Below are 19362 nucleotides of genomic sequence, written 5' to 3' on the forward strand. Positions count from 1 at the left end.
GAAATAAATCAGCAATGTGCTGAATATTGAGAGAGATTGTTATTTAAATTAACACCAGTTATAAAAAAAGCATTCTTAAGTTACCTATTGTGTATTCCATTTCAGTTTTTATTTAATGTTTTAACTAAAAAAAAAAAAAATCAAATAAATGAAAAAAAAAAGTCAATCTTACTATCCAAACCAAAAACTAAGTGCTTTTTTATTTGGGATGCATGGTTAGACAAAAAGCTTTAACAAATTACATGATATATTTTAGAAGACAGATCGTGTTCATTTGCTGAACTTGGGGAAACCTTTGGGTTGACAGATAATCAATTCAAATACCTGCAGTTGAGGGATTGTGTTGCTAATTTCTTTCACAAGCCTTCCCTTTTGTATAAAGGCACGTAAATGTGTTTTTCTTTTTTTTTTTTTTTCTTTTTTCTTTCTTCCAAGGAATTGACCACATCAGCAGATACAGCCTTTCGGTTACGGTTGCTGTCTTGCAATCCAGCCTGTGATCCTCTGCCAAGTACTTCCTTAGCTCCTTGTATGCCCAAATTGGTGTAAGGCTCAACACAAGTAAATGGTGCTTGCCCTTCTTTCTGAGAGCCATGGTCATCAAGCTTTAGATTGCAAATTGTTTGCTGCAAGGACATCAGCTTCTGTTTCTTTAAATCTAGTTATAAAGCGTATTGATATGTATGGGCCTGTCACATCAAATGCTAGGGTATCTTACAGTCAACTTCTAGGTGGCCATTAACCAAAATGGCCAATTTGAAACACAGAAACATGACTCACAAGTGACATTACCACATCTCACATGACTCACTGAAACATCGACAGTAATATTCCTCAGGTATGAAAATCAGAGCTTCATAATGTAAGCAACATTTGTGCTTTCCTGTATTTTGTATAGTCCAGTTGTTTGTTCTTAGACAGACGATCAGGGAATCTTTTCCTTCAGCCCACTCTCCTAAAAAAAAACAAACACCTAGGTCACTGCATAAATGGCAGTCTTAGTGTATACTGTACAGCCTCTCCGGTATAATAAAGGGCATAGTGGAGAGTAGTTCAGCTACGCTGCACAAAAGAGGAAAATTATAATCTAATATAATAGGTGTATGTTTTTCTCCAGGGATAGAGATCAAAATATTCAATTTGCCAGATTTAGATTAGCAATGTTGCCAAGATACATATTCTAGGAAAGTGGGGCTGTGTAGTATTAAAGCTCTACTCCCTTGATCTAAAAGCTGTGTGCCCTTTATATAACCTTGGACTGAGATCATGAACTATTTTATTTTTTAGTTTTTGAAAGTTGCCTTCTTTTAGGAAGAGCCATTAAAGCGTTATGCTCTTAGTTAAGAGACTACCTCTAGAACAACAGGAGGGACAGTTACTTACTCAGTGTAATCTGGCAGAAGGTAATGGGGAGTAGGAAGTTATCAAGGAACATGTTTTGGGAGAGAAAATTCTGGTTTTTTTTTGCAGCTCTCCAGTGTTTGGTTAGTATTTTTGTAAGAAAAAAGAAATGGAGAAAAGCACTTCCTGGCTCTGGACACCATGTCAATTCCAAGACTAGGAATGGAATGGGTTGCTCTGGATTTTCCTTTCAAAACTCCATAGTTTGCAGCTGAGTTGATGGGACTTAAAAAGCACTCTGAGAAAACTTCTTACATCTTTTTAAGCTCTGTGTTGGATTCCATTATCTCAGCTCACCATATTGAATACTGTGTTGTTTGTTTGTTCAGGAGACATAAAAATTAGTGATCTCTTAGTGCTTTATAAAGAGAGACCTACTGTGCCCTATGAGCATTAAAGTCACTACATCTCTTTTGGTAAGATAGTGACTTGGCATGGGACAGTCTTTCGAAATTTTCCCTGAAGCTCCCACCGTGTCGCTTTCTCTGTGGCTCCTAGAGATGTTGCACTTCGCAGGTTCTCTGCAAAATAAGCTGCATCTAATTTGTTCCCTGTAACAGGTAACAGCCTACAAAGGAGATTCTGCACTGGGGGACCTTTCCAGGCTCAAAGCTGGAAGAAATGTTGTAGAAGTGCTTGGGTTTTGTACACATGATTGAGAAGTGTTCCGCAGACAGCTTAGCAATGGAGCACATTCAGCTGTGTGCCTCAAACGTATCTGATTTCCTACTTAGTAGGCAGCCAAACACACCTGGGATGTCTTCTTTGCTGATATTATCATAACAATCTTCTCTGTTTTTCTTGTCAGGTGTTAGATATAACAAATATTTTCAAGAAGTTATGTTTTGCCATAAGTGTTTTGCCACATGCGTTTTATTTTTTCCCAGTTGTTTTTAATTCAGCAAAGTTCTTTGTTCTCCATGGAGGTAATAAATAAATTACAACAGAATAAATCTCCAAGCAAATAAGCACTTAGATGCTTTTTCTTTACTCAGACAGCATTTCTCCATTCCCATATTTCACCCTGTTTTGCAGACACATTCTTGTATAACTTAGACATTCACGTTGATAACTTTTATTTGATTTCAAGGCCATACAACATAGCTTTTTGAGTACCAGAATCTCTTGGATTCTGATGATACTTGCCCAACCTCAAGAATGGAAAAGATGCAGAATCAGAATGGAATTGGGACATGGGGAAAATGCTTCTTTTCAACACCTCTGCTTTATTAGCTGGGCTTGCAATGCCTACTGTTGCACCTGGGCATAATGGGCATGTCAATTATCATGGAGTTGCCTGTATTTTATGCTTTCTGGATTAAAGGTTGATGGCTCACAAGCATAAAGAAGCTTCATCTGGACTCAGTTATACATATTACATGTCAGATGAATACATTTTTTGGGTGGGTTGCATAATCATTTTTTAAAACAGGGAATTTCACAGATTATTAATCATTGTGCCACTGAGTATCAGTCTAACAGCTGAAAAACATAAGCATCTTTTTGTTGCAATTTCTTAATTAACATCATGGTTTGTTTGTCTTTTTTTTTTTTCTTTTCTTTGTTCCTTTTTTTTTTTTTTTTAGAAAAAACAAACAAACAAACAAACAAACAAAAACTAAGAGATTGAATTTGAGTGGCTGCATGGCTCAGAAAATACCAGTTATCAATTCTCTTTCTAACGACAACTGATGACATGATTTCTACAAACGGTTGAGCACTTGGCAAATGCTAGCCATAGAAATCGAATGAGCTGAAAGGAACTCCAGTCTGCCCTATTGTCACTACTGAGCTGACAGATGGGAGAAAGAGAAGGAGGTTGTGATGCTGTCCCAGAAGCCCAGGGGCACACCGTGAAATGACTGCTGAAGTGCCTTGAAAGACCTTAAGTGAGAGAAGAGCAGATTTCCCAAGAGCAGACATCACCTATATCCTGATTTTAAAGTTGCCCTTTCTGACACAGCCCCCCAGGAGGGCAGGTCAAATTCTCGGCAGAGCACCTAACATCAGAGCTCCTCTGAGCCTCAGCAGTGGAGGTAAAATTGAATTTCCAGCACAGAAGGAGGAGCTGGAGCCAGACTGCTGCTGGGAGAGCGGGAGGGCAGCAGTACCAGTGCAGCTGCCCAAAGCAGGTGGCCCAAATGCCAGCATCTGCCACTGCCCTGGACACCGTCACCTGCCTGGGCACCATCAGCCTGTCTGGGCTGCTCTGCAACCCAGTCTGCCGCTGTGAACAGCTGCCTGCTCTGCCTGTGCCTGATCAGCAGGGAAAATCCCCCGGTATGTGGAAAAGCCTGTAAGCCCTGGAATAAGAATTCAGAAATTGTCAGTGACAGTCTGTTGAGATCGGATCGCTAGGCCTTGCCTTTTCTTACCTACTTTTTTTTTTTTTTAATTTTTTCCCCTCTCAATTAGTCTAATGTGTATCTTTCGGTTTTGTAATAATTGACTTGAGAAGTTAAAAGTACCAAACTTCAGTAGCTTCACCCATATGTGCTGCGCGCCTCAGGCTAGACAGCACATATTGGTAGCCAGACTGAGAAGAACATTTACCACGTTACCTCTTAAAAACTCACTTTATTTTTCTTGTTGAGCTGGCTCCCATCCAATGTGACACTCTAGAATGAGCCATGCAGTGACAGCAACAGCCTCCATGGAAACACACCGGAGCATGAGGCCAGCCGTGGGGTAGAGAGAAAAGGCAGCTTCGTCCTTTTCCTTCAGTCTGCTGCGTGTTTTCTCTTGTGCATGCTTTCTTGTCATTTTTAAAGCATATCAGGAGTGCCCCTCCTCTGCTACCACGTCTTTTGTCTGTCTTGTGTAACAGTGCAAAGTTACACTGAAGCTGGACAGCCCGGGGCTGCTTGCAACACACCCCACAGCCCCGGCGTTCAGGGCCTCCACTCCTCTTCTTCGCTCCTTTCCAAGCACGGGAGCCTGGAGGGAACCTGCCTGTGCCACCAAGACATGAAGAAACGCAGGCTCTGGTGGGTGGAGGTTTGTAAGTGCATTGCAGAGCCAGGGGCTCCTCTGTGTCGGGGTGCTGCAGACTCAACATTTCTTCTCAGCAAAAGGGAGGCAGACAGCGGCAAAGGGAGGCTGTATCTTCGAAATTTCCTCACCAAATTCCAGAATTTTATGTATTCACACTTCATTAGGGAAGTGGTTTCTGAAGAAAAGAGTGGGTGGAGCAGGTTGCTCTCCCAGTAGTCTAAATGGGGAGACTTCAGTGGTCAGGATGACCCGAGGAGGAAGCTGCCGCCTATTTCCCTCATCATCATCACAGCTATAACCACACCTGCCTCCCCATCATACCAAAACCTCATGCATCTAATAGCATTTTAGAGCTTTGCATAATGCTATTATGATAGAATTGATGACATAATTTTCCCTTAATATTTCCCTGAAATATTCCCCCCCTCTTTTTTCTTTTCCCCCAGACTGTCTCAAAGTAAATCTCTCAGCACGAGAATTCACTCTTCGATATAGACGGTAACCAGACAGTTATTTGGCACTGCTCCAGATGCTTCCGTGTTTCACAGACGACAGGCTGAACCCAGCAAAATTTGCAAGCCTACAGGCTAGCTGCTACTGTGCTTAACTTTCAGACACCTGGCTTTGCATCTACAAACAACATGACAATACTCAGTTTCCCCGCATATAACTTGTAGGCTCCTGGTACTGAATTCATAACATGCAGTGTGAAATATCAATTCTGTATATATCACGGGGAGAATTAGGTGCCTCAGATCCACAACAGCCAGAGAACTGAGCAGGAAGCCTCTTAAACTAACCAAGAAGAATGACAGAAAACAGTTATATAGTAGCATCTCCCTCATCTCAGGACTTAAAGTGCCTAAGCGTGGGCTGCAAGCAAACAGCTTTATAGGATTGCGATTCACAGCCAGGTACCCTCTCCACAAGTCGAGCACCTTAGCTATGGGCTGAATCAGCTCACATTTTCTCAAAATGATGTGGTGGTACTCCAACAGTAATATATGCGTGGCATGTAATACAGTGTGTAATAAGCACATTTTAATGTACAATGCTTTAATATATGTTATGAATAATAATAACATACAGCGGGCGCCTGGGTGATATATCCCCTACCTCCCTTATCTCCCAGCACAGTTCCCAATATTAGATGTGCTTGCCTGAGGGACTGGGATATTTCAGACTAAATGTGGACTGTAGGTATTTACATCGGGACCAAACACCCTTACCCCCTCTCGAATGGGGGAAGATACTCATCTTTAGGGTCTGATGCATCCCATCCTAAAACAGATTTATAAATTTAATTGGCATTTTCATATATCTTCTTGTGCCACACACTTCAGAGAACACTGAGAAGCACATTTTGCTCCCTTGTGGCCTCCGTCTCTCTTGACATTGATTTAGTCATTTCCCATGTCCTTGCTGCCCAAAATACTTTGGGTAATTGTGGGCAACACTGGTTCCCCAAGGCTAATTGTCAAATCTTTCAGAAGTAAAAGCAAATCTTTTTTAAATCCAGCCATTTTCCCCTTAGTTAAATTTCCCACACACAAAAACAAAATTGTCATCCCCATGTGTCAGACCCCCAAGAAAACTAATTGCGCAGTATGTCATCATAAGAGAAATGGATCACCTGTTTCCCTAAGTTATACTTCCTGGCTGAGGTTACCGAAATTAATTTTCCACCACCACCAATGGCACCAGGTCCCCAGTTAATATCCCTAATATCTATTTTCAGTGTATAAGACGAGGTTCTGAGGTGATGTCAGTTTGAACAGCTGCATTGAGCTGGTGGTCCTGGTCATGTTTATCCCAGGACCCAGCAGGGGACATGGCCTGTGAACTCATGTATCTTCCCAGTATCTTTCATATCACTTTTTACCTCTTCTCCTCCATCTCATCTACCTCTCTTTCCAAGAGAGCCTGATCATGTCTACGTCTTATAGTGTAATACACTAAAAAGAAACATAGTTGGCTACCTTTAAAGCACTTTATATCACTTTAAGTCATTTACACTACCACAGCAACACTGCCATCTAATTTACATAAAGTCACCCAGAGGTTAATTAGTATATGGAGGTAAATTTCCAAAAGAGTGCACCAGGAAAAAAGCAGCAAAAAGCAATTCTTTCCTTAATTGGTTTAGTACACACACCTCTCACTCTATGTTTTACAAATGTACTTAGTAATTTTTGTCTTCATTTTCTGAGCTGATTGCATGTCAGGTAGAAAGGAAGTCTGTCATTGTGTATGTCTGAGTGGTTACTTGCCGACCTTTTGTTGTGGGATAGGCTATTTGGAAACATTGCCATCACATGCCAGCACAATTGCATGGTAGGTGCTGTAATGCTACGCTTGCATGCATGCTCTATAGTGGAACAAAAAAAGAACCCCCAGATATTTTTCTGTTTGAATAACTGCCGGCAAAGGTTGATAAAAACCTTACATTAGAATGACATGAAATTTTACGTGTCCCCTGCTGTGTTGACATCAGGCACTGGAGAGAAGAAGTGCACCTGGCGAGCTCTCACACAGAGAAGGACAGAGCGTTCAGTGTTAGCATGGGCAAAAGTGATGCTTTGCTCCTTGAAAAGAAGCAAAAGAGAGACCATCAGAAACTGTCCCTGAGTGACCAAGGGAGAAGACTATCTTGAAGCTTTGCTGGATTCACCTCTGAGTCTGGACACATGGAACTGATAATTGGCACCGTATCCATCCCTGTATCCAAAGACATCAACAGAAGTGTTTATGCTTTTCTGCAAGAGCTTTAATGGAAACAGACCAGGTTAATTCGAAGACCGCACTTCTTTCAACAACTGTAGTGTACACTTACACTATCAAAACCTAGAAAATGTGACAGGTTGCACTACAGTATTTCTTAAGAGAGTTTTTAGCAATAGCATTTACTGCAGCCAGACTTCTGCCAGACCCTAAATCTTGATAACCCATCAATGCATGATAACGTTGACCTTGGCCTTTTGAATATGAAATAAATCTACATTTTCATAGAAGGTTTGGAGTCCGTCAAGAATTCCAACCCTAAGATGTAGCCTTCTCTGAAGCAAGTAGGAGAATTCACTGCAGCAGGATTAAATAGCAGTCACAGACTATTTGGAGCAGAGGTTGTTTCAGCTTTATATCTGTCTTCTTCACCAAGCTTGTTCAAACACCTGAAAAAGCAATCCCATCAGTGGAGCAAAGGATCTGCTTCAGAGCACCTCCTGCCCCTGCATGTAGTGTTAAAACAGCAGGCACACTGTACGATATGGCCTCCACTGCTTTCCTGATCATTCTCTCTGCAGTAGGAAGGTGGTGACTCCACCTCTACTGCTTTGAAGGTTTGCAGTTCTATAAATGTTATTTCTGATTAATATTTCTACAAAAGCTGCCTAAAAAGCAAACACTTGCAGAACTGCAAACATTTTCATGGTGAAGGGGATATAAAGCGGTACAGCCTCTCCCTGGTCATATGAAAGTAGATGTTACATTTGGCACAGCTAACAAGGTAATTAGAGCCCTTCCATTTTCCTCGGTCATGAATAAATCTTTCCTTGACGAGTAACATCACTGTGTTCATTCAAAAGTTGTGCTATAATAAGAATACCGATAATCAATATTGAACATATTTATTCTATTTTACTCATTTATTAATCCTTGTTATTCTTGCTGCCTAAACCAGCATTTTTTTTCTTCCTTTAAACAGCTCTTGTCCATTGTTGGTGTTTACAATCTTCTTATTGTTGCTGAGGGTTCTCCTATTCCCTCCCCATCATTGTTTAACAAAGCTAAATGCATTTCGTTATTTTAATCTTTCTTGAAAAGTCAATCCCTTAATTAAAATCTATGGTTGTGGAGTTCCACAGGGTGTCTGCAGGCTAAAAACCACTAAGGCTATTTTCTTACTAATTGTGCACACAGACAGGACATTTGTTAATGTTGTTGATGGCATTTTTTTTTTTAAGACTGTTTATTTAGGTGAGAGGCAAAAGGCAGAATTCATTAAATTAGATTTTCAAATGATCAAAGCCTACAAGGCACAGAAAGTGATGATTTTCTTGTTGGGATTTTAAACCAAAATATGCAACAACATACCTAAAAGCCAGAGAGCTGGAGAACGAGCATGTCAATCCCTCTAAAACACAGAGATTTTAAGATTATGTTTGTGAAAGAAGGCTGTCAAATGTTGATCCATTCTCTTTCCTACCAGTTGCTAATGAGTATCAAAATATGTGGAAACACTCCCCAGTTCCTAACCTACTGAATCCATTTTGCTAAAGACACATTTGGAGATTCAGTGGGAAGAACAGTAATGTCCCCCAAAAGGACTACATTGTCCTTTTTCCTCCTTCTTCCTTTTGTCTCCAGTTTTGCTTACTAATGAGTCTGCATGCAAGTTTTTAGGAAGAAAGAAATGTAGCTCTCCTAGCATGCAGTGGAAGAAGGGTCAACAAACCTATATGAAGGCAATGCAACAAGCTTTTGAAATGAGTTTTTATGGGTTTCTTGGTGGTGTGTAATTTCTTTTCCATGTGTCTCTTAGGGATGTAAATTTTCTACATACGCAACTGCCCTCCACAGCATCACATACACTATTCTAGATAATAAATGTGGTAACAAACTACCTGAGAGACATCTTTTTGCAGACCTTTTGCATATAAATTTACTGTAACTTCAATGTTTCTTATGCTGGGATATGTCCCATTTGCTTCAGTTCTACCTAAATTAATTAACTCACTACCCATGAATTAAAATTGAGGTTACATTGTTTGGGCCACACCCACATCACCCACCTCATTTCCGTCTTCCACTCCTTTGTCACAGCTGCTGAGGTAGAGTCAGGCTTTCTCTTCTGTGATCTCCCGTCCATGTGGCTTTTTCTGTGCCATCTACACAGTGTCTTAACTTTAGCAGGAGCAGCACTTTTCGCCTCTCTGAATATCCCTAGCACAGCAACTTAAGCATCCTTTTGGTGTTAAGGAGCTAAGGCCTAAAACCCTGCCAGTTCAAAGAAAATGTGCTATATCAGGACAAGATGGGATGGCTATCACTGGAGATCCTGAAAATTGAATTCAGACTACAATAGGCTATGGCCCCTTAGGGATGAGCGAGGCAAGTTGAGGCTGGGCATCTTGTCTGGATAATCTAAGGTTAGAAATATGTGGCATATCCTTAGACTGGCCTGCATCTGAGCCAGCTCAAAATTTTGCTTTTGAAGGATTTGATGTCAGACCATAATGTTTCTGGAGAGTAAATGCTTAGTGGGTTAGACAGTGCTGGAGTGTGGGCAGTCTGGTTACTTAAGCACATGGATTTTGTCCCAGTACCATTCTGAAAGGTGTGTATGTTGCTCCTAATGCCTGCTCCTCAGAAGATCTGGCAAGTAATTGCATATGCTAATAGCTACAGACCCATACCCATATACATATTTACTTTGATTTTTAATGAAAACCCTATATTTGCATGACTAAATGACATGTCTGCATCAAGGGGCCCTTGACATAAAGCTCGCCACTGTGCAATGCACACTGCAGCGCCGTCCAGGCTGAGGTGCCAAGCGCTCTGAAGTTCAGCCACCCCGGCACCGTAAATGGGGAGATTCATTCCTCCTGTGTAAATAGGAGACAAACCAGCTTTCAGGCGGCCCAGAAAAACAAAACTAAACGCTTCTCCCCTTAAAGGAGCAAAAAGCCCATCCTCTAAAAAAATATGAAAAAAGTACTTCAGTTTGGCGCAGAACAAAATATTTTGAAATGATGCAACGTGAAACCGTTACTGACACCCCTACTGAAACATGACACTGGTTCCAGGATGTTCAGGCACTTCTGCTGCTGGGACAGACAATCTGCATTTAAATTACAAGGTTCAGCCATATGTCTGCCTGGGAAATGAAAAGGTTGGAGTGATAGATACCACCTTGTGACTCTGCAATTGGAGTCTTTCATCCTATTCAGACACTCTCATGCTCTGTGGTCTGTTCCAGGAAAAACTCTTTTCACATTAAATAATATCTGAATGACTCCAGGGCCCATTTCAGAAACAAGCATTCTCTTTTTATTTTATTTTATTTTATTTTATTTTATTTTATTTTATTTTATTTTATTTTATTTTATTTTATTTTATTTTATTTTATTTTATTTTATTTTATTTTATTTTTCTCAGAAACTATATATTAAACCTTCAGTTGGAACAATTTTTGACTAATATCCTCCTCTGGTTATTTAACTTGTGACAACTTATCAGTTTAAACCCCCCCCCCAACTTTTTGACATTTAGACTATGACACATTATTAGGGATTAGAACTGTTTGATTTAGAAAAAGTTAAATCTTCGTTATTTACAAAGAAAGGGTACACCCTAGCTCCCCACTCAAGTGTGTGTATTTTAAAATAAGAGAGCAGTATTTCCTTATAATTCAAGTTATACTCATTTTTTGCCTGCCTGGTAGTAGTTAGTCTATGCCTCTGTCTTTCAGTGGGAAATAATATTTGTGTTGCACCTTCAAGTCAAAAGAGTATCCTTGTAGCTGCAGGATATATTCTGTAATGACTTGGACTCCACTTCTTTTAGACTGTGAGGAATCACAATTATAGTATTTCCAGCACTTTAGTTGCATGTCCTAAAAAAAAGTTAAATTAGTTGGTGAGAAAATCTCATTTTTATGTTATGCAGAAAAAAAAAAAAAATAAAGTTGTATAAGAACAAAGATGTCTGAAATATAGAGCCTTTTCCCACATTTTAGGTGTGTTACTGCTTCTGGACTTTTTTTTTCACTTGTCATTTCACAGGGCTTGATTTTAAGAAATGCAACCTCATACAGACATAGTGATTTAATGATGGTACCAGCGAGTGGTAAAGGCACAGTCTGGGTTTAGAAATCTGGTTGCTGTACTCTTTAAATTGGAACTGCTCCCAGAATTTATAGTCTTCACTGCAACCCTCACACACAGTGAGAGAGGACACTATTCACAGCATCAGCGATAAAGGTCTGGCGCTGATGTCCTTGTGAATGCCATGTTTCAGTGGCCTGTAATTTGATCTGGACATTTTTAAGCTACATGTATGACGTGCTGAGCTCAAAGTCTGGGCTCTGCAGAGGGAGAACCTGCTCACAGGAAGTTCAGAGGATGCTGCCGATGAAGAACTGTCCCTGGGAATTTTCCGGTAAAGGCAGCTTTGCACATGAGCGAGAAAGGGGTCAAAAGAAGCCTTGCTGTGGTATATTTTCTGCTTGTCCAGCTGCTTGCTCTGGTTTGCCCTCCCCGCTTTGGAGGCCGTGCTGCTAGACTGAGCTCCTGGCTGACCCCTGGCCACATTGGTGTGGCATGAGCGGTGTCCCCATCACCAGCAGGGACGACTCCCTGTGGCTATGGGCTGCAGCCTGCCTTCTGCCATCTCCAGTTGCCGATGCAAAGCTTTGAACTCAGCTCTGAGCTACAGATCTTGGTGCTTTTATCACCACTTTGAAAAAGAAGAAAAAAAAAAAAAAAGGAAAGAAAGAAAAAGACCATTAGTGTAGACCAACTGTGAACTGATAAAAAGGGATATACTTGTGAACTGCTCCCAGAATTGTCACTGGCCTCTGGAGCTCTTAAGAACAAAGAAATGCAAGAATTAGTGTAACAGAATGACTCTGAAGATACTTATGTTCATATACTTTTTATTCCTGTGTTTAGGATAGTTTTAATTAAAAGTAAGCACTGGCAGTAGTCATATAACAAACAGTTCATTTTGGTAGCTTTGAATGTTCTTTTTTCTTTCTTAAAAGTTCCCGATAGTGAGCTTCATTGAAAAATCATCTAAATGAGCATGTGGAAAAACATTTCACATCTGATTTGGTACAGAATATTTCCTCAGGTGGAAAAATATGCAGTTAATTAAAAAATATGCAATTAATATAATTAATATCCTAAGTGTCTTATAAGAGAGACTGGAGAGTTTCATGGAGTAGTATATATGTGTAGTATACACATATGTACTACATATACATATGATTTTGTATATATGCCACATACAAAGTACTATAGGTATCTGTTTAAAGGAAGACAGCATGACAAACCTGTAGGAGCCACAAAGTCTATCTGATGCATATTATGCATGTTAGCAACAATTTCCTAACGGATATACTGATGCCAAAAGAACCCTTTGGGTCTTTCTGAGAATAATGCATGCATGAAGTTCAATGATATATGTAATGCCTTTCACTCATTTATACTGAGGAAATACAAACAACACACTGTGTTTAAATAGCTTTAAGGATCTGATATAAATCAACAATAGCCAGGAAATTTAAGAACACCAAAGTCCGACACTCCCTCTTCAGACAGCACACCCAGTTTGTGCAGAGTGAGCTAGAGGCCTTGGGTATCCCGCCTAATTTTCAATTCTTTATTTCTGCCAGACCCTATGGGAAAAGCACCAGCAATAACAGAAGCTTCCACCTCAGCCCTTGTGTGGCAAGAGTTCAAGTGAAATCAAAAGGACTTTACACAAGGAATCGGTAACTTTTTGGCCTGAGACACCACGACCCAGCAGCTTAGGCCGAGTCCCCGCTCCATCAGCTGAGGCACCCTGAGCTACCTGTCTGTGCTGACAGAGAAGCAGTGCCTGCAGAAGGGCGGGACACCGCCAGAGGAGAGGCTTCCCAAACCCCATAGGACCTCCTTCATGCCAGCTCTGGTTCACTAGCTGTGGAGACACGGGGACAGCAACGTGGCCTGCCCCACTGCTGCCAAGGCCCTGGGCCACCAGCAGCTCCCACAGCTGGTCAGGGTGGCCAGCCCTGTCCCCTACCATACTCATGTTGCTGGCAGAGGGCCCTGCTGCCCAGTCCCCCGGCAGCCCTACACACAGACACACAATGTGCACCCTTTTTATGCCCATGCACAGTTAGTCACAATCTTTCCTCTGACATGACCCAGAAAGTTAAACACTTCCAAGACCTGCTTTTTTTTTTTTTTTTTTTTTTTTTTTTTTTCTTTTTCTTTTTCTTGTTTCAAATCAAGGCAAGTTGAAAATGCCTCATTCCACTGCAGGGTTAGTTGATGTGGGAGGATTACCTTAAGACGGTTTTTCAGACTCTTGTTTGAGAAATTTTCAGCCAGGCCTTCAGGGCACCATGCCCTTGCCCTGGTCCCACCCGCGTAGGCTCTGGCCCTGAGGATGGCTCCTTGGCCAGAGGCAGCGGTGTCTGCAGAGGAAGGCATTGGTAGGCCTGGCCCTGAGGGCTCAGGGCCTGAGTGTAAACCCAGCTCCTTTTGTGCCTTGCATTTCTGGTGATGACCTTGATTAGCAGAGAAATAATTTGGTGAAAAGAGAGAAAAGGACTTCCCTGTAAGGTCTCTTTTTATTGTCAACTTTCACACAGCCAGAGGAAGAAATCCCCTAGGCAATTGGCGCTTCTAACATTACAGTCACAGGGTTTGTTTAGAGAAAACAAACACATGTCAGCGTTTTTTTAGTTATTTTTTCAACCTTTAGACATGCTGGCAAGGCATCGATTCAGTGCATTATTTTATGTGAAGACATATAGACAGGAAAGCACAATGCCAGCTGTGAGAGCAATATGCCAATGGTCTGTTAATGATAAAGAGCAACAATAGGAAGGACCCATAAACCAGACAGAGCAAAAGAAAGAGAGAGGCATGCACAGAAGTGTGTGGCAGCTACCCAATTATTGGAGATTTCCCTGGTACTGATATCTAAAGTCATTAGTGCAGAACCAGCATTGGGTAGGGATATCTGCACAGCTGTGAGTGTCAGAGGGTTTTTGGTTCTTTCCAGGTCCTGCTTTTCACAGTGGCAGCAGTGTAAATATAAACTTAAATTAAAATCAGTTTACAGGGAACTGGATAAACACAGTGCAATGATGGCTGCACTCTTGTAGCTATAACCCAGTGTCTGTTAAATGCTATACTTTAATTTGTTTTTGTAATATAACTTAACAAAGATAACAGCATTTAGAAAGAAAAGTGATAATTTTAAGCATTTATCTTAAAATTATGCCCTTATTTATTGCATAACATGGGTCTCTGATTTGAATCTCTTTATTACACTAAGGTTGGTTGCACTTGTAGCATCAGCTGGAAACATGAGGTAGTTCTTATAAAAATAAAAATTTTGGCATTTCTATATGTTCATTTGAACAGTGTCAGAGATTCAGCACATGCAGTTGTTTTCCATCAGCTTTGTTGCACTTGTGCTGAACGGGTAAAACCACCAAACTAAAACAGGAGTTGAGAGGAGAAGAGAGGAGAGGAGAGGAGAGGAGAGGAGAGGAGAGGAGAATTTAGTAAATACACACTACATCCAGAAGCTATCAATTTCAAATCATTTTCCCCCGAACATGCAGAACATATCTGTAATGTGCAGAGTCAATAACGGAGATATTTCCCAAACTTGGTCCCTGACCTTGCACCTGGACTCTGTTCGTGCACTGCCTCCCACTGTCACAGTAGACTTTCAGACAAGCCTCTCCGTTTGTGCATACAGATGTGATAACTTGACCAATGACCTAGATAGGACACGTTTCCAAACCCAGAAGGCAGGCAGTTTTAAGAGCACATCACTGCCACCCCATCACCAAAGAAATTTGCACTTCCTCCATAAGGATGTCTTAGCTCCTGTTGCAGATGGCAGCGGGGACTGTCATCCAGAGGCAGAGATTCTGCAAGGCAGCTATAAGAACGTGACAAAAGACTTGAGGGAAAATATGAAGAGAAGATGAATCTATTCAATACTAAACATGTTTATTTTAACTTCTCTGAAGCTTCTGAAAAATCACTGAGCAGAACTCCAGGGTATAAATCAAAGTGAGAGAAAGAAAAAGGGCAAGCGAAAGAAAGTCATTACTTTGATTGGCCATGAAAGATTACTCAGAATCCATAACTGTGTTTACCTAGCTCAGCTTTGTGATCTAAGTTCACTGTTTCAAACCCTTGAAAGAAGCCCATGTGAAAAAAACAAAAACAAAAGAGCCTGGAGCGTTCACAAGAAAATGACTTATGTAAGTGCATTACAAGTGGAAGTTTGGTTTTTGCCGACGATGCTCACACAGCTGCATTTTCTTTACTATTAAACATATTTTAAATTAAGGTTTTAATTTTAAACTAAGGATGAAGAGTATTCCCTAGTAAGAGTTTAAATTACATAATAGAGGCTAAAATGATAAACACAATGCTATTCAATTTCTTTTTTCTTCACTTTTACTGTCCTGCAGCCTGCAGTTATGCATTAGTGCAGCCCAATTTACAGTATAAGGCTGGAAAGTCAGTACTAGGCACGCAGTTACAATAAGTACTGTTCTCACTTGTTCACTATAAGCTCCCTATTTCCTTCTTAAAAGTTGTTTTCAAAAGGATCTGCTTGCGTAATTGTGCAGCAGCAAGCCCTGGTAGCCTCAATCCCCAAGAATGTTTTCAATGACCTCTTCCTGCCCAGTTTTTCCATGAGAGAACTGTTGGGAAAAGGGGAGCTGACAGTGTTACCAGAGGGTAAATGAGTAGACAGATGCAGAACAGAGATTAGAGTTTCAGAGAAAAAAAAAAAAAAAAAAAAAAAAAAGAATATTTCTCTCTTTTATTTTCTCTCTGGTGTTATGATTGCTTTTAAAAAACACCCCCTCATTTTAACATTTAATGTCCTTGTTGTAGGCACAGGCCTTCCAGCTACAAAGCAGACCATAATTTTAGAGGTGAGAATATTAAAACAGAGGAATGGGAGCATTTCATCCAAATAATGGCTTCTGGCATCAAAACAGGCTGTGGATCAATCTTTGCTATGAAGAGGCTGGGTAGCTTTGTAGTGACAGTGTGAGTCAACACTGCCATTTGCACTACAGATAAGTAAGTGCAAACAAAGGGTGGGAGGGCAGGAACCAGAGCATTAAAAATGAAATGTCTGCTTCTGCAGGGAGCTGAGTTCAGCAATACAAGCACATACCTGTACCACATGTGTAGCAAATCAAGATTTCTCTATTTGCACTCTCAGTTTTTTGGTTATGGAGAACTCTTCAAAAACCTAAGGGCAAAATGACCTTGAGAAGTTCAGGTTATTAATAATTAATTATTACCCTCCGACAGACCCCATTTATCACCACAAACACCAGATACATTAATTAGAGCATTTCTGGCATTGGAGCAAACCCGTTCCCTTCATGTCAGATTTTGTTTTAGATTTTGTTCCCAGAGGGAGCATAGGAATTCTTAGACGTACCAAAGAGCAGTTTAGAGATTTTCCAGTATCATGGGTTTAGAAATATATATATATATTTGTCCCTGAATCAAGCTTCATAATAACTTCCATAATCGAAGGAATATCTCTGCCAGACAAAGACAAAATTAATAACCAGAGATTCAGTTTTTAACCCTGCTTGTCGCCTACAGCTCTGACATTGAGGACCGCAGGGTAGATTATTCAGCAATTAACATTATGTGATGTTGCTGAATGCAGCATATTTCCTGTAGCTTAAAAACATGCCACGCTGTGGCAATGCAGAGTAGGCAGCTTTTAAAGTTTGAATTAAATCTAAGCAAAAGTCTTCCATGAGTTGCTCAAATTCTGCCATTACTTTATATTTTGTGATAATGGTGTGAAACAAGGTAGAGATTTAAAAGGATGAGAACATAAATCTTTCTTGGAGATTGATGACATTTTGCTCATTGTGTGTGCATCCAGAGGACAGGAGTTTGCCATGTTGCACTTTTCAACACTACACCTAGTAGGAATGCAAAACAAAAACTTCTCAGTTGGATCAAAACCTGTATTTGTTTCCAAGACAAAACTTCCCATCATATTAAGGCCTGCAAAATTTGGTCAAGTTCAGAAGGATTCAGGAGTCCTCAGTAATATTGAGGTGCCCTTATCACTTTATTCGCTACAATAAACTGCAAATGCCCCAGTGCTGCATTGCTTGCATTTTTCCCTGGATGGGAAGACAAGTATATATATATAGTGTATATATATATATGTATGTATATATAGTACATATAGTGTGGATATATATATGGGGAAATCTGATGCACCAGTGCTCTGTGCTCTTAACTCTTCACCCCAAAGAGTCTGCCTCTTTAAATGAAGCACAGGCTGGAACACGCTATCTGCTTCTCAGAAAGCTGAAGGTGGATGCTTGCCAGGGATTTGTGCAGCTTCCTGGCTCTGCTGATAAAGCAGGCCACTGCGAGGTAAAGCCCAGCTCTCCCTCCAACACGTTTCCTCTGTGGCCGCCCAGGAACAAGGGACCCAAGAAGACCAGAAAAACACAGAGACCACAGCACTGCCTTTGTCGGAGAGCCAGCGGTGTTTGCAGGGGTCTGGAGGAGCCCTCTGAGAGGCTCAGGCACATTTACGTTTAGAAATGTGAGCTTCGAGCTGGGGTATTCGCATCAGCACATGGAAAGTATGAGAAAGCACATCTACTGCTGAAAGTTAATGATAGCATTTGACCATGTTAACCAGTAAATGACAAGGCAGGGTCACAGGAGTTAATTATTCAAGTAAGTGACTGCTAAAAGAAATGTTTAAGAAACGCTGGTGGTTTGCACCGACTGAAATGGAAGGTGACTAATCATTTCAAAGTTTAACCTTGACAGCTCTAAGTGGACCCTTCTTGCTCTTTTCTCTGATTTTGTTTTTTAAATCAATATTGCGTACCTCGCAGGCAGCACACTAAAGGTTTTACAGAGAAAAAAGTAAATAAATAAAAAATCTAGCTGTCTAGAAAGGCACCTGTGAGAAAAAGAGAAGAGCTTTGAGAGAGAAGCAGCCTGGTTTGGAAGTCTTCAGCTCTGGGAGAAAGAGGCTCTGGCCTCCTGCATGATGCGGGGCCGCTCTCCTTGCCTCGTGGTACTCATATATTTGGATTATAGCCTCTCTGGGGCAAACTCTGCCTGCTTGTAGAGTGCCAGGCACAATCAGGCCCTGCTGCCCACTGATCTCCCTTGGCAGTGCCACAATACAAACACTAATGAAGAGAGACTGCTCATACCTGCGCAGCCCCAACTGAATCCACCACTTCAAATTTTTCATTATTTTTTTCGTGCCCTGATAATTTAGAAAACTCCAAGGCAAAATACAATTACTGCCATGCCATAACCGCTAAGCTTCTGTGGGACATAGCTGCATAATTTTAAGAGCCAACATTCCACTAGGCCTCTTTGTTTCAACAGGCAAATACCAGAAAATAAGGTAAAACTGTGAATGTATTTTCTTCTTCTGTATGCTGAACTGCTTTAAAACTTCTAATACTGATATATGAGTCTACAATACCCCTTAAAAAAAAAAAAAAAAAAAAAAAAAAAAAAAGAACAAGTAAAAACTAACATTTTACAACAACCACATGGCATATATACAGCGCTTCTCATCCCAAGTGTACTTAAATTGGACATACAGTTATCACTTGACCTCTTGGAAAAGTGCAGTTGTCTCGAGACTGGGATACAGCATGTGCTAAATAAACAGTATTTGAGGTGTGGAATTGTTTTTCCCACTTAGAAATCCAGTAAGGACAAATCAAAAAATAAAAGCATATTCAAAGCATATATGCATAGGATAATGAAACTATAAGGAAAGCAGAATTGGAGAGTGGAAATATGAAGATATATTACAGAGGGTAAAAATTAAATATGAGCTGGAAGATAAAATGGCAACTAAGCAAATATTTTTTCTTGACCCCCCCAAAACAAACAAACAAACAAACAAACAAAATCCAAACGGGCAAACAAAAAACAAATCCACCACCACCATCACCAAACAAGCAAACAAACAACAACAACAAAGCTTTTGGGGTTGTAACCTGGTTATTTAGAAGTCTGTCTTCACCAGAACCTCCAGTGTTATTTCTCCCCATCATTGGGACGTGTGTGCTGCACTGGAATACATCTTTTGGGAATACCTCAAAGGGAAGACTGCAAAAGCCTCAGTAGTATTGCTTATGGAAAAAAAAAATCCTCAAAAGAGTCATTCATTCTTGCT

Source organism: Netta rufina (genome assembly GCF_964035555.1).
Source record: "Netta rufina genome assembly, chromosome: 1".
In the NCBI taxonomy this organism is placed as follows: Eukaryota; Metazoa; Chordata; class Aves; order Anseriformes; family Anatidae; genus Netta; species Netta rufina.